Genomic DNA, 25,211 nt, shown 5'->3' on the forward strand with positions numbered 1-25,211 from the left:
ACAACTAAGAGTTCGCATGCCACAACTAAGGAGCCCACCTGCCACAACTAAGGAGCCGGTGCAACAAATAATAAAAAAATAAATTAAAAAAGAAAAAAAAAGAAAAGATGTCAGTATGACACGTGCTCCTGGCCTACTCCTAAAGGCCAACGTTAGAGAAACCAATCAAAGTTGGCAGTCAGAGCACTTTACATTTGGTGGGGAGAGATCATTTAGCCAAAAGTCCTCATTTTACAGGTGGAAACAAACAAACATCCTCTGAGTGATTTCTTGGAGGTCACACAAACCAATTAGTGGCCAAAGCCTGCAGACCACAGGGCTCCAGGAACCAAGACCAAAGCTTGGAGGGATGGGGAGGGTGTTGGTTTTGTTAAAAAGTTAAAGTCAGTCCCGACCTAAGAAGACTCCCCTCCGCCCCCCATAGCCTGAACCACAAAAGAATAAACAAATAAGTAAATAATTTTAAAAAGCACGTTAGGTTAATATCCTCAGAGAGAGAGAAAAGTCTCACTAAGTCTGGGAAAAACACTCTAGGCTTTCTCAGCCTCAGGGCTACTGTCACTGGGGGGCAGACGATTCTTTGCTGTGGGGGACCCTCCCTGTGCACTGCAGGATGCTTAGCAACATCCCTGCCCTCAACTCACGAGGTGCCACTAGCACCCTCTTCCCCTCAGCTGTGACAACAAAAAAAAAACCATCTCTAGCCACTGCCTAATGGTCCCTGGGGGACCAAATCACTCCGCTGGAAAGGTTTGGTTGTTTTGATCTCTGAGACCTTTTGCTAGCATCTATTATTCTCTACAACTTGGCAGCAATGCCCCAAAGCAGGTATTTTTATACCTCTTCTACAGAAGAGGAAACAGACGCACAGATGTTACATGTTCTGCCTGGACCGAACACGCGGGCGACACCCAGTTCTCGGGAGTCCCCATCCTGCGGCTCGGCAGGATAACACCATTTCAACCTGAGAGCAGCTCATTCACTACCTCATTCCTACCTCCACTCCCTTTCCGTAACCATCACCAACTTTCCAAGCCGAATGCCCTCCAGAGAGCTGTGCTGAGCAAACACCTCAAAAGGAACCATGAGGAGCTGCTGGAGACCCTTCTACCCGGTCCTCACTTCACTCTCCACGGCAGACGGGCAAAGCACTAGGCCAACTCAGGAAACAGGTCATCGGGACAGGGGTACAAAAAATTAGATGAAGAAGTAGCCTACAGACTTCAATGGGAGATAAAACGCAGATAAATAACCTCATTCACAAGTATCTGTGAGCACTTACTATGTGTCAGGTACTCCTATGGCAGAAAGATCAAAAAGGCCTACAGATATAAAGTGTCATGGCGATTCAGATGACAAAGACTTTTAAGGTTCAGGAAAGGTTTCCCAGAAGAAGAAGACCTGGCTGGGAAGAGAAGCACTTGGCAAGGTGGATACAGAGGGGATGAGGACGGGGTCGGCAGGCAGAAAGCATACGTGCAAAGGTACAGAGACAGAACATGATCACGCATGTGGCTGGGAGATACGTGAATGTCCCCAAGTCTAGCTGTTTTTGTCAGCTTTTTCTGTTCAGAAATATGTGCATGCGAAGTGGGTATGGGGAGCTTTTCAAGCTGTTTTTGCAAAACAAAATCACTTCCCAGAGAAAGCTGCTCCTGAAATGCAAACGAACACCAAGGAATTTGGAGGCTAGTGATATTTTCTTCCTCTGTTGATCTTTTTCTGATGAGCAACACTACACCAAGCAGTCCAGGAGTTCTGCTGACTCGAGGGTCACAGAACATTACAAAACGTAAGCTCCTCAAAGCGTCTGACAACAGGTGAAAATGCAGCTTTCTGTATGTCTGTGGCTTCACAATCCTAAGTAGGCTTTACATGTAGATCTTGGTCTCTTTCTACCTCTATCCGAACAGCCAATTTAAAAAAATCCCTCAATGTAAGCATGAAAGCTCTCATTTTTATCAGAGACAATCCTGCCAGACTTTTTTTTTTTTAACATCTTTATTGGAGTATAATTGCTTTACAATGGTGTGTTAGTTTCTGCTGTATAACAAAGTGAATCAGCTATACATATACATATATCCCCATATCTCCTCCCTCTTGTGTCTCCCTCCCACCCTCCCTATCCCCTCTAGGTGGTCACAAAGCACCGAGCTGATCTCCCTGTGCTATGCGGCTGCTTCCCACGAGCTATCTATTTTACATTTGGTAGTGTATATATATAAGTCCATACCACTCTCTCACTTCGTCCCAGCTTACCCTTCCCCCTCCCCGTGTCCTCAAGTCCATTCTCTACATCTGCGTCTTTATTCCTGTCCTGCCCCTAGGTTCTTCATAACCATTTTTTAGAATTTTATTTTATTTATTTTTTTATACAGCAGGTTATTAGTCATCCATTTTATACACATCAGTGTATACATATCAATCCCAACCTCCCAATTCACTAATGATGAAAAATCTGACAGAGAAATTAAGGAAACGCTCCCATTTACCATTGCAACAAAAAGAATAAAATACCTAGGAATAAACCTACCTAGGCAGACAAAAGACCTGTATGCAGAAAACTATAAGACACTGTTGAAAGAAATTAAAGATGATACCAACAGATGGAGAGATATACCATGTTCTTGGATTGGAAGAATCCTGCCAGACTTCTATACCCTCACCTTAGTTGGTGATTTCGCCTACCTTTCCTCTTAATTGAACATGAGAAGGCTGCTAGGGGAAAGTACAAAGGTCAGTTTCAACAGGTGACAGCTAGCCATGAAAAAACAAACTATAAAAATAAGTTCTGGGGCTTCCCTGGTGGCGCAGTGGTTGAGAGTCTGCCTGCCAGTGCAGGGGACACGGGTTCGAGCCCTGGTCTGGGAAGATCCCACATGCCGCGGAGCAACTAGGCCCATGAGCCAAAACTACTGAGCTTGCACGTCTGGAGCCTGTGCTCCGCAACAAGAGAGGCCGCGATAGTGAGAGGCCCGCGCACCGCGATGAAGAGTGGCCCCCGCTTGCCACAACTAGAGAAAGCCCTCGTGCAGAAGTGAAGACCCAACACAGCCAAAAATAAATAAATAAAAATTAAAAAAAAACAAAAAAACAGAAAAACAAGGAGCTTCAATTGTCAATTGGGTCATTTAAAAAAAAATAAGTTCTGAAAAAGCACAGGGGCAAGCACCCTCCGGCACAGATCTTCTCACACTTTCACACGCGTTAAGAATCCCCTGGGGACCTTGCTAAAATGCAGTTTCGGATTCAGTGGATCCGAGGTGGGGCCTGATAGTCTGCATTTCTAACAAGCTCTCAGTTTGAAGCCGATGATGCTGGTCTGGTGACCACAAATGGAGTAGTAAAGATGTAGAACAAGGTTTCTCAAATTTTTGGCTGTGACCCACAGTAAGAAATACGCTGAACTTACAATCCAATGTTTACTCTGTGTGTGTGTGTGTGTGTGTGTGTGTGTGTGTGTGAGAGAGAGACAGAGTGAGAGAGTGAGAGAGAGAGAGAGAGAGAGATTGAGAAAAGTTGTTGCAGCATACATAGTTCTTTTAAGTATCCATGTGATATACTGTGACGTTTTCTATTCTGGTCTACTTTATCAAAAAATCATCTACCAAGGTCCACCAAACTGATTTCACAACTTCTTAATGGCTTGCCACACAGTTTGAAAAGCATGGCTATAGAACAAGAGTAACATTCCTGCTTGACTGGGGAGAACTCCTACATCCTAGCCCCAGCATACTAAAGCTAAAACTGAGACCAATTTGAAAAGTTAACAGTATGTTCAGAATTTTTTTTTCAAAGGCAAGGATGTATCGATTACATTCTGGAAAAGCTTTCATGAAAAATGTTCAGGTTTTACATTTCCTTCATTTTAATTTGTTTTCTGACCCATAGGATGAGAGTGAGAAGCGTACCTACCTGGCCCTGAGCTCAGCTCTCTAAGTACCATCGCCCACTCAAAAGAACTAGGGCTTCTTGGAGGAAAGACTGATTTCAGGTCTGCATCAAGAAATATAGAAGATGAGCCTGGAACATCTTGTCATACAAGAAGCAGGAAGTCTAAGACCACTGGGGTTGTGTCTTTTGAATCAACTTGAGTAGCCTCTCTCTGCGCAGAGATGGACAATTTGAACATCAATAAGGATGACTACACAAAATGAAACATAGAAAATATGTCTAAAGCCATGAGTTCATAATGATACTAAAAAAACCATACCCATTGGTCATCTTGGTACAGGGTTTCTCAACAGTGGCACTGCTGATACTTTGGAATGGATCATTCTGGGTTGGAGGGCTGTGAGATGTATTGAAGGCTATTTAGCAACATCCCTGGCCTCTAACAATTGGATGCCAGTAGCACCCTCTCCCCAGTTGTGACAACCAAAAATGTCCCCAGATATCGTCCAGTGTCCCCCACTTGAGATACATTGCCATGGATCATGCTAGGGAATTAACGCGTTATTTTTGAAAACTGATAAAACACAGAGAGAGACTGAAGTATTGATCCTGTCTTTTGTTTATATATATGAACTTTACCCCAGGGAACCAAAAACTAAGTGGAGGAAATTTCATTTCATAAAATATTCCAGCTAATAAGTGAACTACGAAAAATAGAATTAGGAGGGTTACAAGTCCAGTTGAACTAATGGATTGAGGCAATGAGCATCACTGGGTGCTAATCACAAGAAAGCGTATCCAGACACATCACACACTCCCGTGAGTGAAGCTCACAGCAGACTTGGGGGAAAAAAAGCGTGACTCTGGGGCTTCCCTGGTGGTGCAGTGGTTGAGAATCCGCCTGCCAATGCAGGGGACACGGGTTCGAGCCCTGGTCTGGGAGGATCCCACATGCCGTGGAGCAACTAGGCCCGTGAGCCACAACTACCGAGCCTGCGCGTCTGGAGCCTGTGCTCCGCAACAAGAGAGGCCACGATAGTGAGAGGCCCGTGCACCGCGATGAAGAGTGGCCCCCGCTCGCCGCAACTAGAGAAAGCCCTCGCACAGAAACGAAGACCCAACACAGCCAAAAACAAAAATAAATTTATTAAAAAAAAAAAACACTGAAATCCACATTTACCTCTATGCCTCATGCATACCCTACCTCTCAGAACTCCAACTTTCTCAAAAAAAAAAAAAAAGCGTGACTCTGATCAAGCCTCTGCCTCTAACCATCAAATTAAACATAAATATAATAAATATAGAGGACAGAGGAACATGTTCAACTACACCACACTGATGCAGTCAGCAAAATCCAGACTGTAGGAAAAGATATCACCCAGTTTCTTTAATAACAACCAAAAAATGCATGGAAAGAAAAGAGGGGTCGAGGAAATATACAGATTAAAAGACACAGTGACCATTTGCAATGTATCCACCTTATTTGGTTCCTAATTCAAACAAACTGTTGACGTATGCATATCTGTTATTATCATATATATGTTGAAATAATAAATTTATTTAAATTAAGGAGGTGAGAACACAGACGCAATTTTAAAATTTGCTTTTTTTTCCCCTTGAGATGGACAATAGTATCATGATTATGTTTTTTTTTTTTTTTTAAAGAATCCCAATACTAGAGACATATATTAAAATATAGATGAACTGGTGTATCTGAGATTTGTTTCAATGCCATCCAAGAAGAAAGGGAAGAGTATATGAGAATGTGGATAAAACAATATGGGTCTTGAATTGACAACCATGGAGGGTAAGGAGTAAAGAGGGGTTCATAATACTAAGATCGCTACTACTACGTGTATCTCCAATTTTCTAGAGTAAAGTTTTCCTGTTAAGTGCAAACAAAAGAGTGCCTGGCCCTAACCCCTCAGGGGATTAGGTTACTTTGCAGAACAAATGAGAAATTTTTTATTTAAATACACAATAACTAGGCTTTACCCTTGTAATATGGTAACTGACATTTGAATAGTGTTTTACCTTCCATTTCGTTTTCTTTTTTTTATTCTCCTTATTTCTTTTTGATTTGTATTGGAGTATAGTTGATTTATAATGTGTTTCAGGTGTACAGCAAAGTGAATCAGTTATACATATACACATATCCACCCTTTTTTAGATTCTTAAAAACAGTACAAACTGAATGAGAAAACCTGGACTCTATGACAGTGATGAAACCTGAATGATATACTTTTTTTTTTTTTTTACCCTAGCAATTCCATACATGTCCTCATTCCAATGAAGTCCCATCAAAGGTACAGCCCCCTTTGGATAAATGACTCAGATGTCTATTTATTAAGAAGAAAAGATGTTCACAATATAGAATGCAAAAGGCAAGGAATCAAACAGGAGGTATGAGTCCCTTTTCATGAAATTTAAACATACGTGTAATTTTTATATGTCTATACATAGAGGGAAAGTTTGAAACCCTAATCTTAGATGGTAGGATTGGGAGTGACTGCTTTTGTTTTGTTGCCTATATTCCCTAAGGTTTTACAACTGAATATGTACATCTTATACAATAAGTAACAAAATGTATTTTTGTTACACATTTGTACACATTGAGGGGTCCACTCCACTCATCAGGGAGAGTCACTTAGAAGGAGCTTCATATCCCCCAAGGATATTAGATAGCAGAGCATGAGTCCTCTTCGTGTAATTCCTTAAAATGAGACTAGACAGACTGAAGAGTAGCCACAGGGCACAAAAGGTTTGTGTTGAAGATAAACCCCCAGGAATATCATTAGGTTCTTAGAATTTGTTTTGTTATCCAAGCTAACTGTACATTCACCTCTTTTATCAAAGATGCCTTTCCTCCTGAAGTGAATTACAATTGCAGGTAAATCAGGTGATTAAACAGACAGTCTAGAGATCTGGGTTTTATCCCCCAGCAAGTTCCAAGCTGGTATGTGATCCTGCCAGCCTCACCAAAGCCTCTTCGGAAAGGACAAGGGGTTCAGTGATGCCGAGAACCGCTGAGAACGCTGTGCGGGTTTAGAAATCCTCGGGGAAACAAATCATTGCATACTGGCAAACACCTGGCCCCTGCACAATCTGCCCGATTCCCTCTCCCAACCTGAACTCCTGGCACTCTCCCTCAGCTGCAGCCACCCTGGCCTCCTTGCCCTTCCTCTAATAGGCCCCACCTGCTCCCATCTCAGGGCCTCTACACTGGCTGCTCTGGCCCTTTGGAACATACACCCCCCCAGACACCTACATGGCTCACCCACCCACTTCCTTCAGATCTCTGCTGAAATGCCACCGTGTTAAACAGCCCTTCCCTAACACATTGCAAATCAACAAAAATTAAAAAAAAAAAAAAAGAGAGAGAGAGAGAGAAGCAGACATAACAGGTAAATGAGTACAGTTTGAGCTGACCAATTAACAGTTGATTTCCCTATTACCACAACCATAAACAGAGATGAGAAACTGATCACAACGTTTTCGCATTGCAGGTATAAATAACAAAAGGCAAACTGAAAATAAAAAGAGACCTAATCTGATTGAAGTCAAAAGAAAAAAAAAAAAAAAAAAGCCCTTCCATGACTCCTGATCTCCCAGAGTACTCCCTTATCCCCTTTACTCTGTTCTGTTGCTGTTATCATTTTTTTCTTTTTATTGTGGTAAAATATACATATATAACACAAAATTTACCATTTTAGCCATTTTTAAGTGTATGATTCAGAGGCATTAAGTACATTCACATTATTCTGCAACCATCACGACAATCCATTTCCAGAACTTTGTCATCTTCCCAAAAGGAAACTGTACCCACTAAACACACTGCCCATTCCCCAGCAGCCCCGCCCAGGGCAACCACTCTTCTGCCTCTTGTCTTTATGAACTTGATTGCTCTAGAAACCTCTTCTAAGCGGGGCCATACACTATTTGCTCTTTTGCATCTGGCTTATTTCCACTTAATAGAATGTTTTCAAGGTTCATCTACGTTATAGCATGTATCAGAATTTCATTCCTTTTTAAGGCCAAATAATATTCCACTGTACAGATATACCACATTTTGTTTATCCATTCATCTGTCAATGGGCATTTGGGTTGTTTCCATCTTTTGCCTAACGCTGCTATGAACATGGGTATACAAATGTGTTTGAATCCCTGCTTTCAACTCTTTGGGGTATACACCCAGAAGTGGAATTTTCGGGTTACCTGGTAATTCTACATTTAATTTTTTGAGCAACAGCCATACTGTCTTCCACAGCGGCTGCACCATTTTACATTCCTACCAACAGTGCACAAAGGTCCCAATTTCTCCACTTCCTCACCAACACTGTTGTTTGCCGTGACCCCTCACCCAGCTTTATTCTTCTCCTTAGCATTTACTGCGTATCATACTACAATACTTGCTAATTATATTGGCTGCCTACCCCCAGTTAGGATTTAAGCCTCTTAGGAATAGAACTCTCATTGCTGCATCCCCAGCATCTAGAACACACCCTGGCACGTAGCAGGTACTCAAAGTTTGTTGAATGAAGAAATAAAATATTTGAACCACAACTTTAACAGGCATTAGAGTTTCTAGAATAGATTTATCATACCAAGAGCCTTAAACAATGTCCAGTTTAGGGAAGAACCTGGACATGGTTCAATAGGAGGAATAGCTCAGTGGGTGATGGTTTCAGGTCATCCTCATTAGCAATAACCTCAGAACCACAAACACTATGACAATTGGTAGGAATCATGGAAATTATGTCATTCCTGTCACTGACTTCAAGCCTTAATTGATTTCATCAAAAGAGCCGGGCAAAAACTTAGTGAACTAAAAAATCGCATGTACTTCCAGTTACTAAAGAAAGAGCCTGTGAAAGCAATGTGTTTTATTTTAAAAGATCAAACCAACAGCAAAAAGATGGGGCACTGGCCTTGGGTAGACTCCTTAATTAGACGTGCCCAAGGGCAGCATGACCTAAAAACCTAACTCCAGGCCTAATTTTAATTCTTTGAGTTTTTTCTGTTGTTCAGATTTGGTGTTTGTTGTTTCATTTTGGTTTGTTTTTTAAGAGCTGCTTGTAAAGAGATCAGATTTTCCATGAAATCATTACAAATGAGCTAAAAAGCCATTTGAGTTTTTGCTGTGGAAGTCAGTTGGTAGTATACCATTGTATTAGAAGTTTATTTCTCTATTTAAGACCACGGTCTTCCTCAGCTGAAAATATTTTGAGATAAAAGCCAACACATCTGTCTTCAGTTTGCCTATTTCTTCTCCTCTAAGCAACCATTCCATCTCTCCTTCCTCAAGAAAAGATGTTAATTCCCTCCAAAAGGCAACCACTGTGTTTAAATGGATAACACCACCGTCAACCCCAAACAACTTCCATGAGTGCCGAACTGGAGGCCAGGAGTAATTCATTACGAGCATGAAGAACTTTCCCTGCCTGATAAGGAAATCTTGATAGGATATTCTGTTCCAATTTGAATTATTCAAAAAGCAGATTATACTTTCAACACAGTCACACACACACGCAAGTGAAAGTAAGAAACGAAAAAGAAAAGTGTTCTTGCACAACTGGCCACAAAGCAAACTGAAGGATACATGAAAAGACATCAACATTTCACAGTTTAGACTCAATGCAATTTAAACTTTCGAAGTATTCAAATAGAGAAACACCTGATTCTTGTAACCTGCTCAGATGCCTTGATGTAGACGATCAAGATGGATTTCAGGTATGAGATAGACCCAATGATGAACTTAAACAACGTTCCTTGTGGTTTGGTTTGGTTTCTTTTATTCTCATGCAGACTTTCAGCACACAGCTTACCAAAACGAACTCAGTACAACACCTAAGACCTCCTCCAATACCCACAGTATTTTATTCCTACATCTATGGCTACATCGTTTTCTTCTTACATCAAGGTCACTTTGTTCCTTCATCGTTTGGTGGGACACAAGCAAAAGTTATTTCATCGACAGCAATAAGTTTACCACTTTTCCCAGTTACCCCCTTATCCCCCCACAAACCTAGGTGCATTTGTGGGAAGCAGCAGAGTCCCAAACCCTGGGGTTATATCTTGCATGCACTGGGTGCTAGTTACCGGACAAGTGATTTCACTCTCTGCACCTCAGCTTCTTCACCTGTACCTGACTCACATGGTTTCTGTGATTATGGCTCTGGACCTGGCTTACAAGTACTCAATGGGTATTATTATTTTTAGCAACCAGTCAGAGAAGAGACCACTTTCTCCCTGCCTGCAGCTTACTCTGAAGAAGGGACCTGAACCCAATCCTTGGCCTTATGCGTGCCCACGTAGCCACACGAGTCAAGAGAACTCCAAGAAGGAAGTAGACCTCACACATCCAAATCCTTCCCACTCCATGAGCACTCCTGAGGAGCTTATCAACAGGAAACAAAAGCACAATACTACTATAATGAAATGTCTGACTTTTCTTTTCTAATTAGAAAAGCCCGAAGATTGTAGCCCAGGGAACAGCTAAATATTTAGAATGTTAAAGAAGTTATGAAGACCGAGGCCCCCCACCCCTATTACCCTATCGTTTATCCTGTTCCTGACCATTTCAGAAGAAAAAACTTGTGATGCTCAAATCTGCAGCAATGGGGATGTATGTGCACCTGTTGAAACCTCCCTCTCGTGAAGTGCAGTCTGAACATTTGGGGAGGAAAAAAATAGGAGCTGCTTGTGTCTACAGATAAATGCTGCTCTCAGCTCATATCCCATGACAGGCACCTAAACCATAGGAATCCACCAGATTCCTTGATGTTCAAGTGGCTTCAAGTCAAGGGCTGGATGCTATTATCTTATGTTTCAAGAACTTCCCTTTTTAAAGTTCTAATTCTTTCAGTTTGCCAGCAACCACTTTCATTTCTTGGAACCCAACCTACTCTGATTAAACACACGTTCACAGTTAAGAAAAAAGAAAGTGACTATTTTTGAAAGAGAGAAGCATATAATTTTTGCTTACATATCTTGGCAGATGAAATACACTGTATCCTTCAGAATTTAAATCATCAGCACACCACCTGGCAAGTTCAATTCTCACGTCACCAATGGGCATCCCTTTTACTGCTCCCTTTAATGTTTTTCTTTTTTTCCCCTCCTCTCATAAACCTTCAGGCTGCTTCACTTCTGAGCTAGGGCCAAAAGTACTAGGCAGGACTGCCCCCTGGATCTCATCCGCTCCCTAAAGCCCTCACCAAAGGCAGTGACAAATTTTGGAGACTGAGCTATGAAGTTTCCTTTTCTTTCCTACTCCACATCTCCATGACTCTTTAGAGAGAACTTAAATAGGCTTAGGACAGAAACTCCTTATTGATTACAGCTCTCAGGCTTCCACACTCACCTGACCCGGGTCAGGCACTCTGTTGCCAACACACGCCCAGCCAGGGGTGCGAGTCCTGCTCCTCGGTAGTCAGCTCCTAAATATTGAGAAAGAAAGAAGACTGAATATGAGATTGGCCAGATGTGCGTGCCTAAGAGAAATTTTCAAATTCCACACTTCCACTTTCGTTAGCCTCCTTCCTGGAGAGACGACCCCCCTCCCCCCCCAAAACACACACACACACACACACACACACACGACCACCACCACCAAATCTGACAGGTAGGTTGGTGGGATCACTTAGGTGAGGATTACAGGTAACTTCTCTTATTTGTTTCCAATATATAACTGACAAGTGAGACTAAGTGCGCACAAACTTCGAACGCGCCGGGGGGCTGAAACTAAGCGAAGTGTTTGGCAGAGCCCAAAGCACTTGTTTCCCAGAGCGGAGGCCAAGTATCCTCATCGGGCGTGAGCTTCGTCCACACTTCATCCCTCACCGCTCCCGGGGTTTTCTTCCGTTTTTTAAAACCTCCCCACTGGGGCCCCAGCTCATGCATTATTCTCCCAACCGTGCAGCACGAGGGACGGCTACATTTTAAGAAAGATTGTTTCCTTCAGCGGACTCACACAGGACACCCCCGCACACACCTCCCAAAAAAAAAACAAAAAAACAAAAAAACACTGTTTCCTGCAGCAGCTGCAACAGTTTCCAACTTGGGGGAATGCCATTCCAATCCAGAATGGGTAGCCCTCAAAGCCAGTCGATGGAGTCCAGAATATTTTTAACCTCAAATGAACCCCCCAAAAATGCCCTCAGTAAAAGAACCTCTAAATGCATGCAAGTGCATGCAAATCCACCAAGAACTCCCAGAGAGCGAGGCAAAAACTTCTGCCCCCGGGGGGACAGTACCAACTCCCCGCGCCCTCTGCCCGGCCCCAGCCGCTACCTTGGTGCCCGGGGAGCCACGCCGCTCCGGGGGAGCAGGGCGAGGAGAGGGGTTAGCAGCCGCTGGGTAATCCCATGTCCGCGAAGCGGGAGCTCGTTCCGTGAGGATGGAAGCGGAACACCCACACCTCCTCTGGGCGTGAGCGTTCTCTCTCCACCCTCTGCCTCCTCCTCCACCACCACCTCCTCCTCTCCTCCCACCCCAGCGAGCCTGAGGAAACGCTTCAGCAGCTCATCCACATGGTTACTGCAGTTCGAAGCGACTCCTGGCAGCTTATATAGGCCGGGAAGCTCCCTGGGCAATGTAGTCCGAGTCCGGGGTTGTGGCGGCGCCTGGGGCCGCGAGGATGAACTACAAGTCCCAGAATCCTATGGGCTCCCGGGCTGGGCTCTAAATAGACGCACGCCGGGACAGGGAGGGGCGTCCGGCCGAGAGTCCGGGCTTCAAAACCAGCTCGGGTTTGAGAGCCGGCTGGGTTTGGAGCCCGCGACCCAAAACCATCTCTGGGGGCGCCCCCAACCCTTGGGGACTCTCCTCCTTCGGTTGCCCCCTTTCCCTAGAATCCAGGTGTCACTGGGAGCAGAGAGCGGGGAGGAGCTCGGATTTCTGCTTTGGGAAGTTTTTACAAGCTGTTACCCACCCTTCCCCCGCTTTGAGTCCCCGAGCCAAGAATTTCAGAAATCCAGGGCACAAAAACGCCAGTGTTTGCGGTCAAGGATTAAAGGCGCGAGGTTGTCTTTATTTAATCTGCTCTGCCCTGTTCGGGTTTGCACAGAAAACTAAGTCTGGGAGCAGCGCAAGCGGGGATACAGGCAAGTGGCTTGAGAACACTTTCCTGAACCCGAACTGCTTGTGTGTTTCCTCGCCCCGCAGGTGGTAAAGAAACGCAAGCCTCTCGGTGCACAAATAAAGGAGCCGGGTTGTGACTTGCCAGCGCTGAGATTGAGAGGCAGAAAATAAATACAAACCGCGACCTCGGTCCTGACCCTGCTACAGGCAGCCCCTCTGCTCCCGGGAGCTGTAAATGCTTAAGTAAATAAACCGCAAACCAGAAAAATAAGGGCTGTGGAGAGAGGAGCTCACACAAAGATGCGCGTCCAGGCGGGGCGCCCTCCAGCAGCTCCGACAGGGGCTTCAGGGACAAGGTGGCTTTCAGCTCACTGCTAAGTGATGCCTGGCTATAAGCTTCAGGCTGCGGCTTTTGCAGGGAGGGTTAGCCTCAGAGATGTGCGTTCATTCCTCAAACGTTTCCTGAGAGTCCACTGGGTACCAGGCGCTGTGCCAGGCACTGGAGTATGGTGGTGAGCCAAAACACATCGCAGTGTTCCGGACAGGCACTGCCTACTGCCGCGTAGGATCTGCTACAGCAATAGCAATAATAATAATTGGGGAGACTGATTTTGAGCCCAGCCCACATGCACTTTTCATGAGTTTTAACAACCCTAGGCATATTTATTATCCCTATTTGACAGACGCGCAACTGAGGGCTCAAAGAAATCAAGTAACTTCCCAAGATGACACCGTCAACTAAGTAGTGCAACCTGCATTCCAAGTCCAGCCTATAAGTGTACTAAGTCCTTGTCTTTCGGGAAATCCATCACCACCGCCTTAAACGGCCTCCCTCCCCATTTTGGGAGCAGCCTCTCAGCCCTTGGGCAAGTCATTTTTATCTCTTTGCCCTAGTTTTGCCATCTTGGAGGGAGAAAATCATTAGAATTTGCCAACTTTCTGTCAAGTTTGCTTGATACAGAGTCAACAGTCTTGTGAAACTTCAGAAACAAATTAGGGGAGCAGCATAGCTAATAATTATTACTGACATAATAATGCCAAAACTAATAATAATTACTGACATTTATTGGGTACAGGCCATGTGCCAGGCATTACTCTAAACTCTTTATGTACATTACCTCATCAAATCCTATTAATGAACCTTTTTTTTTACTTATGAGAAAACTGAGGCACAGAGAGGTTAAGTAACTTCCCCAAAGTCACACAGGGAGTAGGCTGTCCAACTCCCAAACCTTGGTTTTTTACTACTGCCCTCCACAGCTTCCCCAATGTAAACATATGTGTTGTATTTGCACATATAAGCATTTAATCATCCAGGAATGGTTATCACATTCACCTTTGTCCCCTCCTCTCTTTCAGCATCATCCTCTGGTCCCTGGACACCACAGGCTTGTGCCTAATGCCTCAAGCTACCACTCCCATCAGCAGGAAGCTCCCCCATCTTGTCACAACAAAGGGGTTCACACCTTTCCCATCTGTCCCCTCTCTTCCTCCATGAAAACAATCTGTTTTATTGCTGAAGGGTTTTTTGTTCTGCTTTTCATATTCAACAAATCGCTCTATGCTGACATAACTGGTAAATACTAAAGGGCAATTGTTCCCTGTGCTTCTAATTCAGAAACACAGTGGGATTTTAACGTGGATTTTCTGAAGAAAACTTGCTCAAGTCTGAGGGCTGGAGTTGGGTGATTTTCATCCTTACCATATAGTGGACACTTAAACTTTAACTGCTTTCTCCACTGTCTTCCCACCCAGACCACAAGTTTCATTAAAGGCAGGGACCATGTTTTATTTATGCTTGTATTCCCTACCACCCCTAACCCAACAGGCCTTAGTCCTCTGTCTGCGCATTTTTTTAGATATGCAAAAAAAAAATGTTCATTTTAAAAAGGTGTTTTGACAGGAGGTGTGGCAGGCATGTGGAAAGCTAGATGAACATATTTTTTGAGCACACAAACCTTGTAGCCCATTTGCGTCATAGACTGTTTCCTCTACCTGTGTGTATGAATGGTCCTATTCAACATTTTGCAACTGGCCTCAGGTTCTGGAAGCTACTGGATCACTAGAAAGTAGTTTTGCTAAATTTGCTATGATGCTCAGAGGTTCTCTATGATGGAGTATGACTGATGATTGAATTCCCGATAAAAGGACCACAGCCCATTTGATTCTCCATTATCCATAGAGAGAAGGGGGCTTCTTTGTCTTTGCTGTATTTTTTTCCTGGTAGAATTTTCTAGATCTGTGCTTTCCAATACAGTAGCCACTAGGCATTTGGGCACTTACGATGTGACTACTTGTAACTGAGATGTGAAGTAGGTATAAAATACACACTGAACTTTAAAGACTTAGGACCAAAAAATCAAAATATCTCATTAATAATTTTTATATTGATCACGTGGTGAAATGATAATATTTTGGATATACTGAGTTAAAGTAGATTATAAAAATTAATTTCACCTGCTTCTTTTTACTTTTTTACGGTATTACCGCAATATTGAAAATTACATATATTATATTATATTATATTATATTATATTATATTATTATATTATATTATTATATTAAATTACTTATATTATATTATATTATATTATATTATATTATATTATATTATATTATATTATTATTACATATATTATATCATATTATATTATATTATATTATATTATATTATTCGTTACTGGACAGTGCTGGTCTAGAACACCAAGAATCTGATTCTTGAGATCCAATTTGAGAAGATGACCAGCCCTGAAAGTTGCCATTTATGACTTTGCCCTTGAAAACGCCCTATGCAGGGAAGTAGGAGAGCTTTGCAGTCAGGATACTATCACAGATTGAGTAGAAGTCTGAAGAACGTCCAAAACTAGCACACCAGCCTACCCCAGGGAAACCCTACAAATAGAAACAGGTTCTCGTCAGCGGTATTTAGCTGAAAACTGCAACTGAATTAATCTTCCTAGAAGCCCACCCTCAAATGCTACCCTGATTAACACAGCAAGATATGCTGGAGAAAGCAAAGAACAGAAAAAAAAATGGGTGTGACACCCAGGTGCACCATTAATATCCATGTAACTGTGGCCAGTCACCTAACTGTGCAGAGGCTCAGTTTTTTTGATAGAGTGAAGCCGATAATCCTTGCCCTGCCAAGCTCACCAGATCAAACGAGTCATTGGACATGATTGACGTTGCAAGCTCACCGTAGCTGTACCAAGAGAACATTATCAACAAGCATGGGGAAAATGTTGATGCGTCATGATATAGTACTCAGTTCCAAACCAAACTTCAGATTATTAGGGCAGCATTAGTCCCAGTTTTCTCCCAGGCAAAAGATTTAAATTGCCTATGAATGTCACAGTGAGCCTTGAGTACTTTCATTAATAGCTCTCCAAATCACTCTTAAATGGCAAGACAGAATGACTGACACTGAAGTCAGAGAATTTGATGTATTTTTTCGGGCCCTGATGAGTTACCTACATGTGCCATCAAACGTGAGAACTATCAGTAAAGAGAACGAGCTACTATATAGCCGATCTTCCAACTGTTCTCTCTTGGTCATTGGTCATTATTTACTATTTGTGGTGGAAGGATGGAATCACAGTCCTCTTCGAGAATCTTATAAAACCCACGGACATTTGCCCCAGCACAACACAGATGCTCACAATTTTAGCACCAGTTCTTGGAATTTCTTGTACCAACACCCCCAGTCTCATTCATAGATACCCCTACAAGACTAGATTGTCTTTTAGCTCCATCTTTCTGTCATGTTGTCTCTCCAACCAGATAAACCGTTTGAAGATAGGGAGCAGGTCCTATATTTGTGTAGCATCTAGCTCAGCTTTGCATACAGAGTAGGTGCACAGCATTTACTGGCTAATTCACTGTTGAAACTATAAGGATGGCCAGAAGAGATGATGCACAAACACATAGCAGCCCTACTTGAGATGGAAAAAGTGCAGTTGGCATTTGGACAAGAGCAGAAGAGAGGCCAATTTGGCATGGAGCTAGGAAAAGTAAGGTGTTTTTCCTGAGCCCAGGCTCTGTGCATCCTCTGAGGCTAGGAAAAGGCATGAACAGGGACAGGCCCTATATTTGCTGTCCCATCTCTGGAACTTAAAAGAGACTCCTGGTCAGTAACCTTGCACGTGGAGGGAATCTGGGCAAATTGTCAATGATATAAAATCTGGGAGGCAGCATAATAGCTACAGAAGAATGCAAAAATTAAGTTCTCACTACCACTTTAAGCTATATGAAAGTGACAGCTATACCATCTCTGATTATTGCTGCCGACATTATCAAGAACCACGTAAGCAAATCAAGAGCACTATTGCTATCTTACCCATTATCTTCCTGGGACACATGCAGAACCAGGGCTTTATTATCATCTCAGACATTTCCCCCATGTCCTGCCTCCCAGCTGTACAACTATCATCCTAATCTACTCTGGTAGCCAAGCTAGACCTAGGTACTTGAAGAAATCTTGGGAAAGTCCTCATTATCTTATCCTAGTGTTTGAAATGAAAGGCAATCTGTTCAAAGAAAAACAGAAAGCTTTTCCTTACAGAAGATTTCAGCTAATACATGTAGAAGGAATAATAAAATTAGAAAATCACCATTTTGCAGCTTCTGCTGTAAACATGTGTTTAGACAGATATCAATAAATGCCAAACCTCCTGGGCGAAATGTTGATGGGAAAAAAGATATCATATGGTCCTTAAAAATCACCTCCCACACTACTCACTAATTATGAAGTGGAAAGTGGACCTTTACAGTGAAGAAATATGGCAAGTACCCACATTAACCAAGTAATCAAATTTACCATCAAGAATACTGGAACACGCAGAAACTATTTACATCCTGATATGATTCTATAAGAAACCCACAATATCACATGTGAAACGTTCTTGCCCAAAATGTTTCAGCATACAGTCAGACAAACCCAGAATATGGGGCATTCCACAAGACCACTGGTCTGGACGCTTCAGATAAATCCGTGTCATGGAAAAAAAAAAAAAATCGCAGGAGGACTATCTAGATTTAAAAGACTAAAACAAACATTACAACTAAATGCAACATGTGACCAATGATTGGATCCTGAATTGGAAGAAATAAGAAAATATATCTATGGAAGACATTTTTCAGCAACTGGAAAAATTTGAATCTAGATTGTATATTAAAGAATATTATGGAATTATTCATTTTCTTGGGTGCGATAATGGTATTGTGGTTATGTAGGAGAATGCCCTTGTCCTTAGGAGGCATACCCTAAAGCAGCGGCCCTCAACGTTTTTGGCACCAGGGACTGGTCTCATGGAAGCATTTTTCCACGGAGAGGGGGAGGCGATGGGTCAGGCTGTAATGCAAGGGATGGGCAGATGGGGAGCCGCAGATGAAGCTTTGCTCACCCACCGCCGTTCACCTCCTGCTGTGCAGCCCGGTGCCTAACAGGCCATGGACAGGTACCAGTCCCCAGCCGGGGGGTTGGGGACCCCTGCCCTAAAAAAGTATTTAGAAGTGGAATCTCCTGGTGTCTGAAACTCACTCTCAAAAAATGCATATGTATTTAATCTGAAAAAATTGTTTATGTATTGGTACTTGTCTACTTCCTCAAAAAATGATCTAAAATCTTGCCACATTTATAGATATTTCTATGACCATTTTTGTGATCCTTTCACAGTTATGCTGGAGAATTATTTCATAGCTTTGAAGGTGATAGTTAAGTGCAATAAATTATTTTACAATTTCCATTTAAGTTTTTCAGTAAAATGTAAAACAAGCTAGTTCCTGTAACTAGGCATATTTGTGTCAAAGGTGTCCAAGTTATGAGTAATTCATTGCAATTACTTAAGGTCTTTTCAAGGCAACCAGAAAAGCAAAGCAAATGACGCATGAGAAAAGGGAAGTGGAAAACTTGAGAATTTTTACAGACTTCATTTTTCCCTTCTCCTGGGAAAGTTATTTAATGATCAATAGACCGGGTCACTAAAGCAAGTACTGAAATCTACTTAATTCAGTTACCAATCAAGCAGAACCTGCAGCTTTTTCACTTCCCGTGTTATATCAGTGTATCCGGACTCAAGAGAGTTAACTGCTTCCTTTTGTTCCCACTTAATTTTGTTCCCAGATTAAAGTAGTATTTTCCTATAATTGTAGTTTTAGGATATGGGTAATCTGCATCATGAGTTCAACCCAGATGGAGAGTTTGAGTTTAATCCTTCACGAAACAGATCAGTGAGGGGGCGTCAGCCCAGGGAAGTGGGATTGGAGAGGTGGGGAGTAAAGTAGAGGGATTTATATAGGAACACTTTATTGGCTACTTAAGTACCTGGCTGTCAGTATTAAACTGATATTTAATGGGTACCTACATACTCTACCAGGTGCTTAGCTGGGCACCAGGAAGCGTGGAAAAGACTGAGTAGAATGCAGAGTGTTTTGCTGTCTGCTTTTTCTGTATCATTACCTTCCTTCCAAAGGAATTTCAGACTTTCAAATGTGGTGTTTAGAGGGTAACAAATAGGAAGATTGGCTGCTTTTTAATGGTTAAGTTGTAGCCCTTAGATGGTGTTTCATCCCATTTCCTTCACTATCCTTCTTTCCAGTAATATTTTGCAGACCTAGCAGCTGTGACCTAGGAAATCGCCTAGATGCTGTCCAGGTCCTCTGGCCTTCTTTAATTACTTCACCACCATCTAGGGTGATGAAATAGTTAAAGAAGGGACTATTTCTCCAATAAAGATACACATTATCAGGATGATTCTTTGTCATGGAAACACTTATATCGAATATAATATAGCAAGTGAAGGAGAGGAATAGCTTCTTGTGAATAGTTTCTCTATTCAACTCTCCCTCAAAGAAGCCCTTTTAATTACACTTATAACTGTGCTACCTCTCAGGGGTAGGGGGAGGAAGAAGAAAGTGCATCTATTTTAAAGGCAAAGTCTCACTCAACACCTGGATGCCTGGAGAAGTAGATGAAGTTGGCAATCCTTGATGCAAATGAGCGATTCTATGCAGATAAGTGTTCACTAGAAAAAAAATTAAACAAGCAGATTGTACTCCCATTATCAAAAATAAAGATATTTGGAAGAGAAAGATTGTTTCAAAAGAATCCCATTCATAGGAAAAGCAAGGCCTTTCTTTCTGAGTTTTTGAATATACTGTTTTCTACCTGAATGAAAAAGACATGTAGTAAGGCTCAATGAAAATAATTCCACATAGTAACAAGTAAACAGAGCTGGTCTTTCCAAAAAATGATTCCAGTAAGAATTTAGTAATTATTTTTAACTTGTGCATAATTGAATGATCATTTGACCTTCAGAAAAAGCAAACTATTTCTGTTCATGTGATTTTGGAAAAGTACACTTGGCTTGAGAAGTAGGGTGAAAAGCTGTTATTAGATAGATCTTTGTGTTTTGTCTGTTGCCCTTGCTTTAAAAATAAGAAGTGTACATTCTGACCCCAAATCAGTGTTAGAAATTAGGTTCTCAGGGCTTCCCTGGTTGCGCAGTGGTTAAGAATCCGCCTGCCAATGCAGGGGACTCAGGTTCAAGCCCTGGTCCGGGAATATCCCACATGCCACAGAGCAACTAAGCCCGTGCGCCACAACTACTGAGCCTGCGCTCTGGAGCCCGTGCTCCGCAACAAGAGAAGCCACCGCAATGAGAAGCCCGCGCACCGCAAGGAAGAGTAGCCCCCGCTCTCCGCAACTAGAGAAAGCCCACGCACAGCAACGAAGACCCAATGCAGCCAAAAATAAATAAATAAAATTTTTTAAAAAAAGAAAAGAAATTAGGTTCTCAGATTAATAGCCTTTATTTCTCTTCCACTTAGCTTATTTTCAGAACATTATCACAAGGGAAGAGGCACCGATATTAAAAAAGAAAAGGGCAGGGTTTCCCTGGTGGCGCAGTGGTTGAGAGTCTGCCTGCCAATGCAGGGGACACGGGTTTGAGCCCTGGTCCGGGAAGATCCCACATGCCACGGAGCAACTAGGCCCGTGAGCCACAACGACTGAGCCTGCGCGTCTGGAGCCTGTGCCCCGCAACAAGAGAGGCCGCGATAGTGAGAGGCCCGCGCACCGCAATGAAGAGTGGATCCCGCTTGCCACAACTAGAGAAAGCCCTCGCACAGAAACGAAGACCCAACACAGCCAAAAGTAAATAAATAAATAAATAAATTTATAAAAAAAAAAAGACCTCTTATAATGCTAACCTATTTTGGAACCATGTTTTGAAGCAAGAGCGGCACTTGGTGACATGTCAATCCACATTCAAAGTAAAAGAGGGAAAACACTGTCATGTGTTTCATGGAATAATTCTTTTTTTTTTTTTTTAATGGCGGAAGTTTTTTTTTAAATTTTTTTTATTTTATTATTATTTATTTATTATTTGTTTTTGGCTGTGTTGGGTCTTCGTTTCTGTGCGAGGGCTTTCTCCAGTTGCAGCAAGTGGGGGCCACTCTTCATCGCGGTGCGCGGGCCTCTCACTATCGCGGCCTCTCTTGTTGCGGAGCACAGGCTCCAGACGCGCAGGCTCAGTAGTTGTGGCTCACGGGCCTAGTTGCTCCGCGGCATGTGGGATATTCCCAGACCAGGGCTCGAACCTGTGTCCCTTGCATTGGCAGGCAGATTCTCAACCACTGCACCACCAGGGAAGCCCTCATGGAATAATTCTTAATCAGCAAGTAATTAAATTTTGATTAATTGCAGCCATTAAATTATAATCTTATTTTTTTTGTCACTATCTCATTTAAAATGTAATAAAAGCAGAAAAATCTTGAAGAAATGAAGAAACAATGGAGTTTGCCTTAAAAGTCTATTTTGGAGGGGGGAAGAGGTCATACATTTCTATCATTCCCCCATAGAGAAGAAGCCTGTTTGGGAAGTTTAGGAAACTTTTTGTACATAGGATGGAACACCCTGCTAGAGACATGTCACTGGCAAATGTTGGCATCCATAAAGCACACAACAGCAAAGAGAGCTGGCAGATTTGGGTAGAATTTCGAACGCATGGGTTGTTTTCAGAGTATTTGCCAATGCTAGGTTCTCTGATTCCATGGGTTCCCCGGTCCCTCCCACAGCGCCTGGCAGGTGGTGGATACTTGGCATCTATTTATTATATAAACATATGAAGTCAATATATTTCTTAACATTGTGTATATGCATGGGATATCTGGGTCTCTAAGGATCAGTTAAAGTGGTACTGGAGATCCCTAAAGTATCATAAACAAACTAGGTAGCCCTGGTTATTTAATATTCATTTACATGTATTAAGAAAAGTGTATTCATTTAAAATTTTCTATTAAATTAAGATACAGCCAATACTAACTAGTAAGTTATCTGTATCCTAGATAAGTCAACCATGCCTGCGAGTAGAGTCGAGTCAAAATGCCTAGATTTTTCCACTCCTAGTTATCTGTCTACCCAAGGGAAAGGAAAACATACATCCCTACAAAAACTTGTGCACAAATGTCCATAGCAGCATTATTCATAATTGGCAAAAGTGGAAACAACCCAAACATCCATCAACTGATAAAATGATAAACAGAACATGGACCAGCTATACAATGGAGTATTATTCAGCCATAAAAATAAATGAATTACTGACACATGCTATAAGACGGATGAACCTTGAAAACATTATGCTAAATCACAAAAGGCTGCATATTATATGATTCTATTTATATAAAACATCCAGAATGCACAAATCTATAGAGACAATGCAGATCATTGTTTCCCTAGGCCTGGCAGGGAATGGGGTTGCTGGGAGGGAATGGAGGGGACTGCTAAAGGGTATGGAATTTCTTACTGAGGTGGTGAAAATGTGCCAAAATTGATTGTGATTATGATTGTACGCCTCTGTGGTTATGTGAAAAGCCACGGAATTGTACACTTTACATGGGTGAATTGTATAGTAGATGAATGATTTCTCAATAAAGGTATTACAAGAGAAAAATGCTGGGTTTGAAACCTGGGACCCTGCCACTTACTAACTTAGGTAAATTACTTATCTGAAAAGGGGCCAATATAGTGTCTCCCTCATGGGGTTGTTGCTATAATGATTAAAGGAGATAATTCTAGGGAAAAGCCTCAAATATAACAAGCACGTAAGTGGTAGTATCATTCGTTATTATAGTATATTGGCTGATCCACAGCCCCTGCTGCTGTGTTTTGAACCATTTAGGAGACACCACAGGACCATAGCCAGCAGTACAACTGCATGTGAAAAGGTGACCTGAGCCAACGGCTGCTCTTTAATTAATTAACTAACTGACTTATTTTTATGTTTAGCTTAGTTCTATTTTCTTCTTCCAGTTTTACTGAGATATAATTGACTTACAGCACTGTATAAGTTTAAAGTGTACAGCATAATGACTTCTACACACATCGTGAAATGATTACCACAATGTTTAGTGAACATCAATCATCACATATAGATACAAAATTAAAGAAAGAGAAAAAAAATTTTTTCCTTGTGATGCCAACTCTTAGAATTTACTCTCTTAACAACTTTCATACATAACATACAGGAGTATTAATTATAGTTATCATGTTGTACATTACATCCCTAGCACAATACTTATTTATCTTATAACTGGAAGTTCGTACTTTTTGACTGCCTTCATCCAATTCCCTCTCCACTCCCCCCTGGTAACTACACATCTGATCTTTTTTCCTCTGAGTTAGTTAGTTACTGAATTACTTAGTCTGTTTTTGGAGGATAATTGGCCTACAGCACTGTGTTAGTTCCTGGTACAGAGTATAGTGATTCCATATTTCTATACATGGAATGTATTTCAAAATGATCACAACAATAAGTCTAGTTATGATCTGTCACCATACAAAGATACTACACGATTATTGACTATACTCCCCACACTATACATTTTGTACCTGTGACTCATTTATTTTGCAGCTGGAAGTTTGTACGTCTTAACCTCCCTCACCAATTTCTCTCCCTGACCTAACCCCTCACCTCTGTCAACCACCTGTTTATTCTCTGTATCTATGACTCTATTTCTGTTTTGTTTTGTTTGTTCATTTGTTTGGATTTTTAGATTCCACATATAAGTGAAATCATACAGTATTTGTCTTTCTCTGACATTTCACTTAGCATAATAATATAAAATGGGGAAAAGACGGCCCTTTCAACAAATGGTGTTGGGAAAATTGGACCACTCCATGCAAAAGAATGAAACTGAACTAGTCTCTCACACAGTTATAAAAATAACTGCAGGTCCCTCCATGTTGCTGTAAAAGGCAAGAATTCATTTTTTATGGCTGAATAATATTCCACTGTATTCGCCACTTTCTTTATCCGTTCGTGTGTTGATGGACACTTAGGTTGCTTCCATATCTTGGCTGTTGTAAATAATGCTGCAATGAACATAGGGGTGCATATATCTTTTTGAATTTGTGTTTTCGTTTTCTTCAGACAAATACCCAGAGTGGAATTGCTGGATTGTAGTGTAGTTCTATTTTTAATTTTTTGAGGAACTTCCATACTGTTTTCCATAGTAGCCCCACCACTTCCATTCCCACCAACAGTGCACGAGCGTTCCCTTTTCTCCACATCCTTGCCAACGCTTGTTATTTGTTGTCTTTTTTATTACAGCCATTCTGGCAGGTGTGAGGTGACAGCTCATTGGTATTTTTTTGATTTGCATTTCCCTGATGATTGGTGTTGCTGAGCATCTTTTTGTGTCTGTTGGTCATCTCTATGTCTTCTTTGGAAAAATGTCTTTTTAGATTCTCTACCTTTTTTTTAAAAAATCAGGTTGTTTCATTTTTTGATGTTGAGTTGTATGAATTCTTTGTATTTTTGGATATTAACTCCTTATCAGATATATAATTTGCAAATATCTTCTCCCATTCAGTAGGCTGCCTTTTCATTTTATTGATTATTTCCTTCACTGAGCAAAATGTTGTTAGTTTGATGTAGTCCCATTTGTTGAGTTTTGCTTTTGTTTCTCTTGTCTGAGGAGACATATCTACAAAAAATATTACTAAGACTTATGTCAGGGAGTGTACTGCCTAGGTTTTCTTCTAGAAGTTTGATGGTTTCAGGTCTTACATTTAAGTCTTTAGTCCATTTTGAGCTTATTTTTATAACTGTGTGAGCGACTAGTTCAGTTTCATTCTTTTTCATGGAGCGGTCCAATTTCCCCAACACCGTTTATTGAAGGGACCGTCTTTTCCCCATTGTATATTCTTCCTTCCTTTGTTGTGGATTAATTGCCCA

The 25,211-nt window shown here is 41.8% G+C and overlaps 1 protein-coding gene across 2 annotated transcripts in view; it reads right to left on the reverse strand.

The window, feature by feature from the left end:
- The window catches only part of ITPR1 (inositol 1,4,5-trisphosphate receptor type 1), a 321,127-nt gene extending 308,754 nt beyond the window's left edge, over positions 1-12,373 (reverse strand). For both annotated transcript variants that reach the window (XM_068559286.1, XM_068559285.1), the window contains exons 1-2: positions 12,187-12,373; positions 11,258-11,333 (exon numbers count right to left, since the gene is read on the reverse strand). The gene's annotated coding sequence lies outside the window, so the exon portion shown is untranslated. The remainder of the gene's footprint in view (positions 1-11,257; positions 11,334-12,186) is intronic.
- Between the last annotated feature and the right edge of the window lie 12,838 nt (positions 12,374-25,211).

Source organism: Eschrichtius robustus, chromosome 12 (genome assembly GCF_028021215.1).
Source record: "Eschrichtius robustus isolate mEscRob2 chromosome 12, mEscRob2.pri, whole genome shotgun sequence".
Classification (NCBI taxonomy): Eukaryota; Metazoa; Chordata; class Mammalia; order Artiodactyla; family Eschrichtiidae; genus Eschrichtius; species Eschrichtius robustus.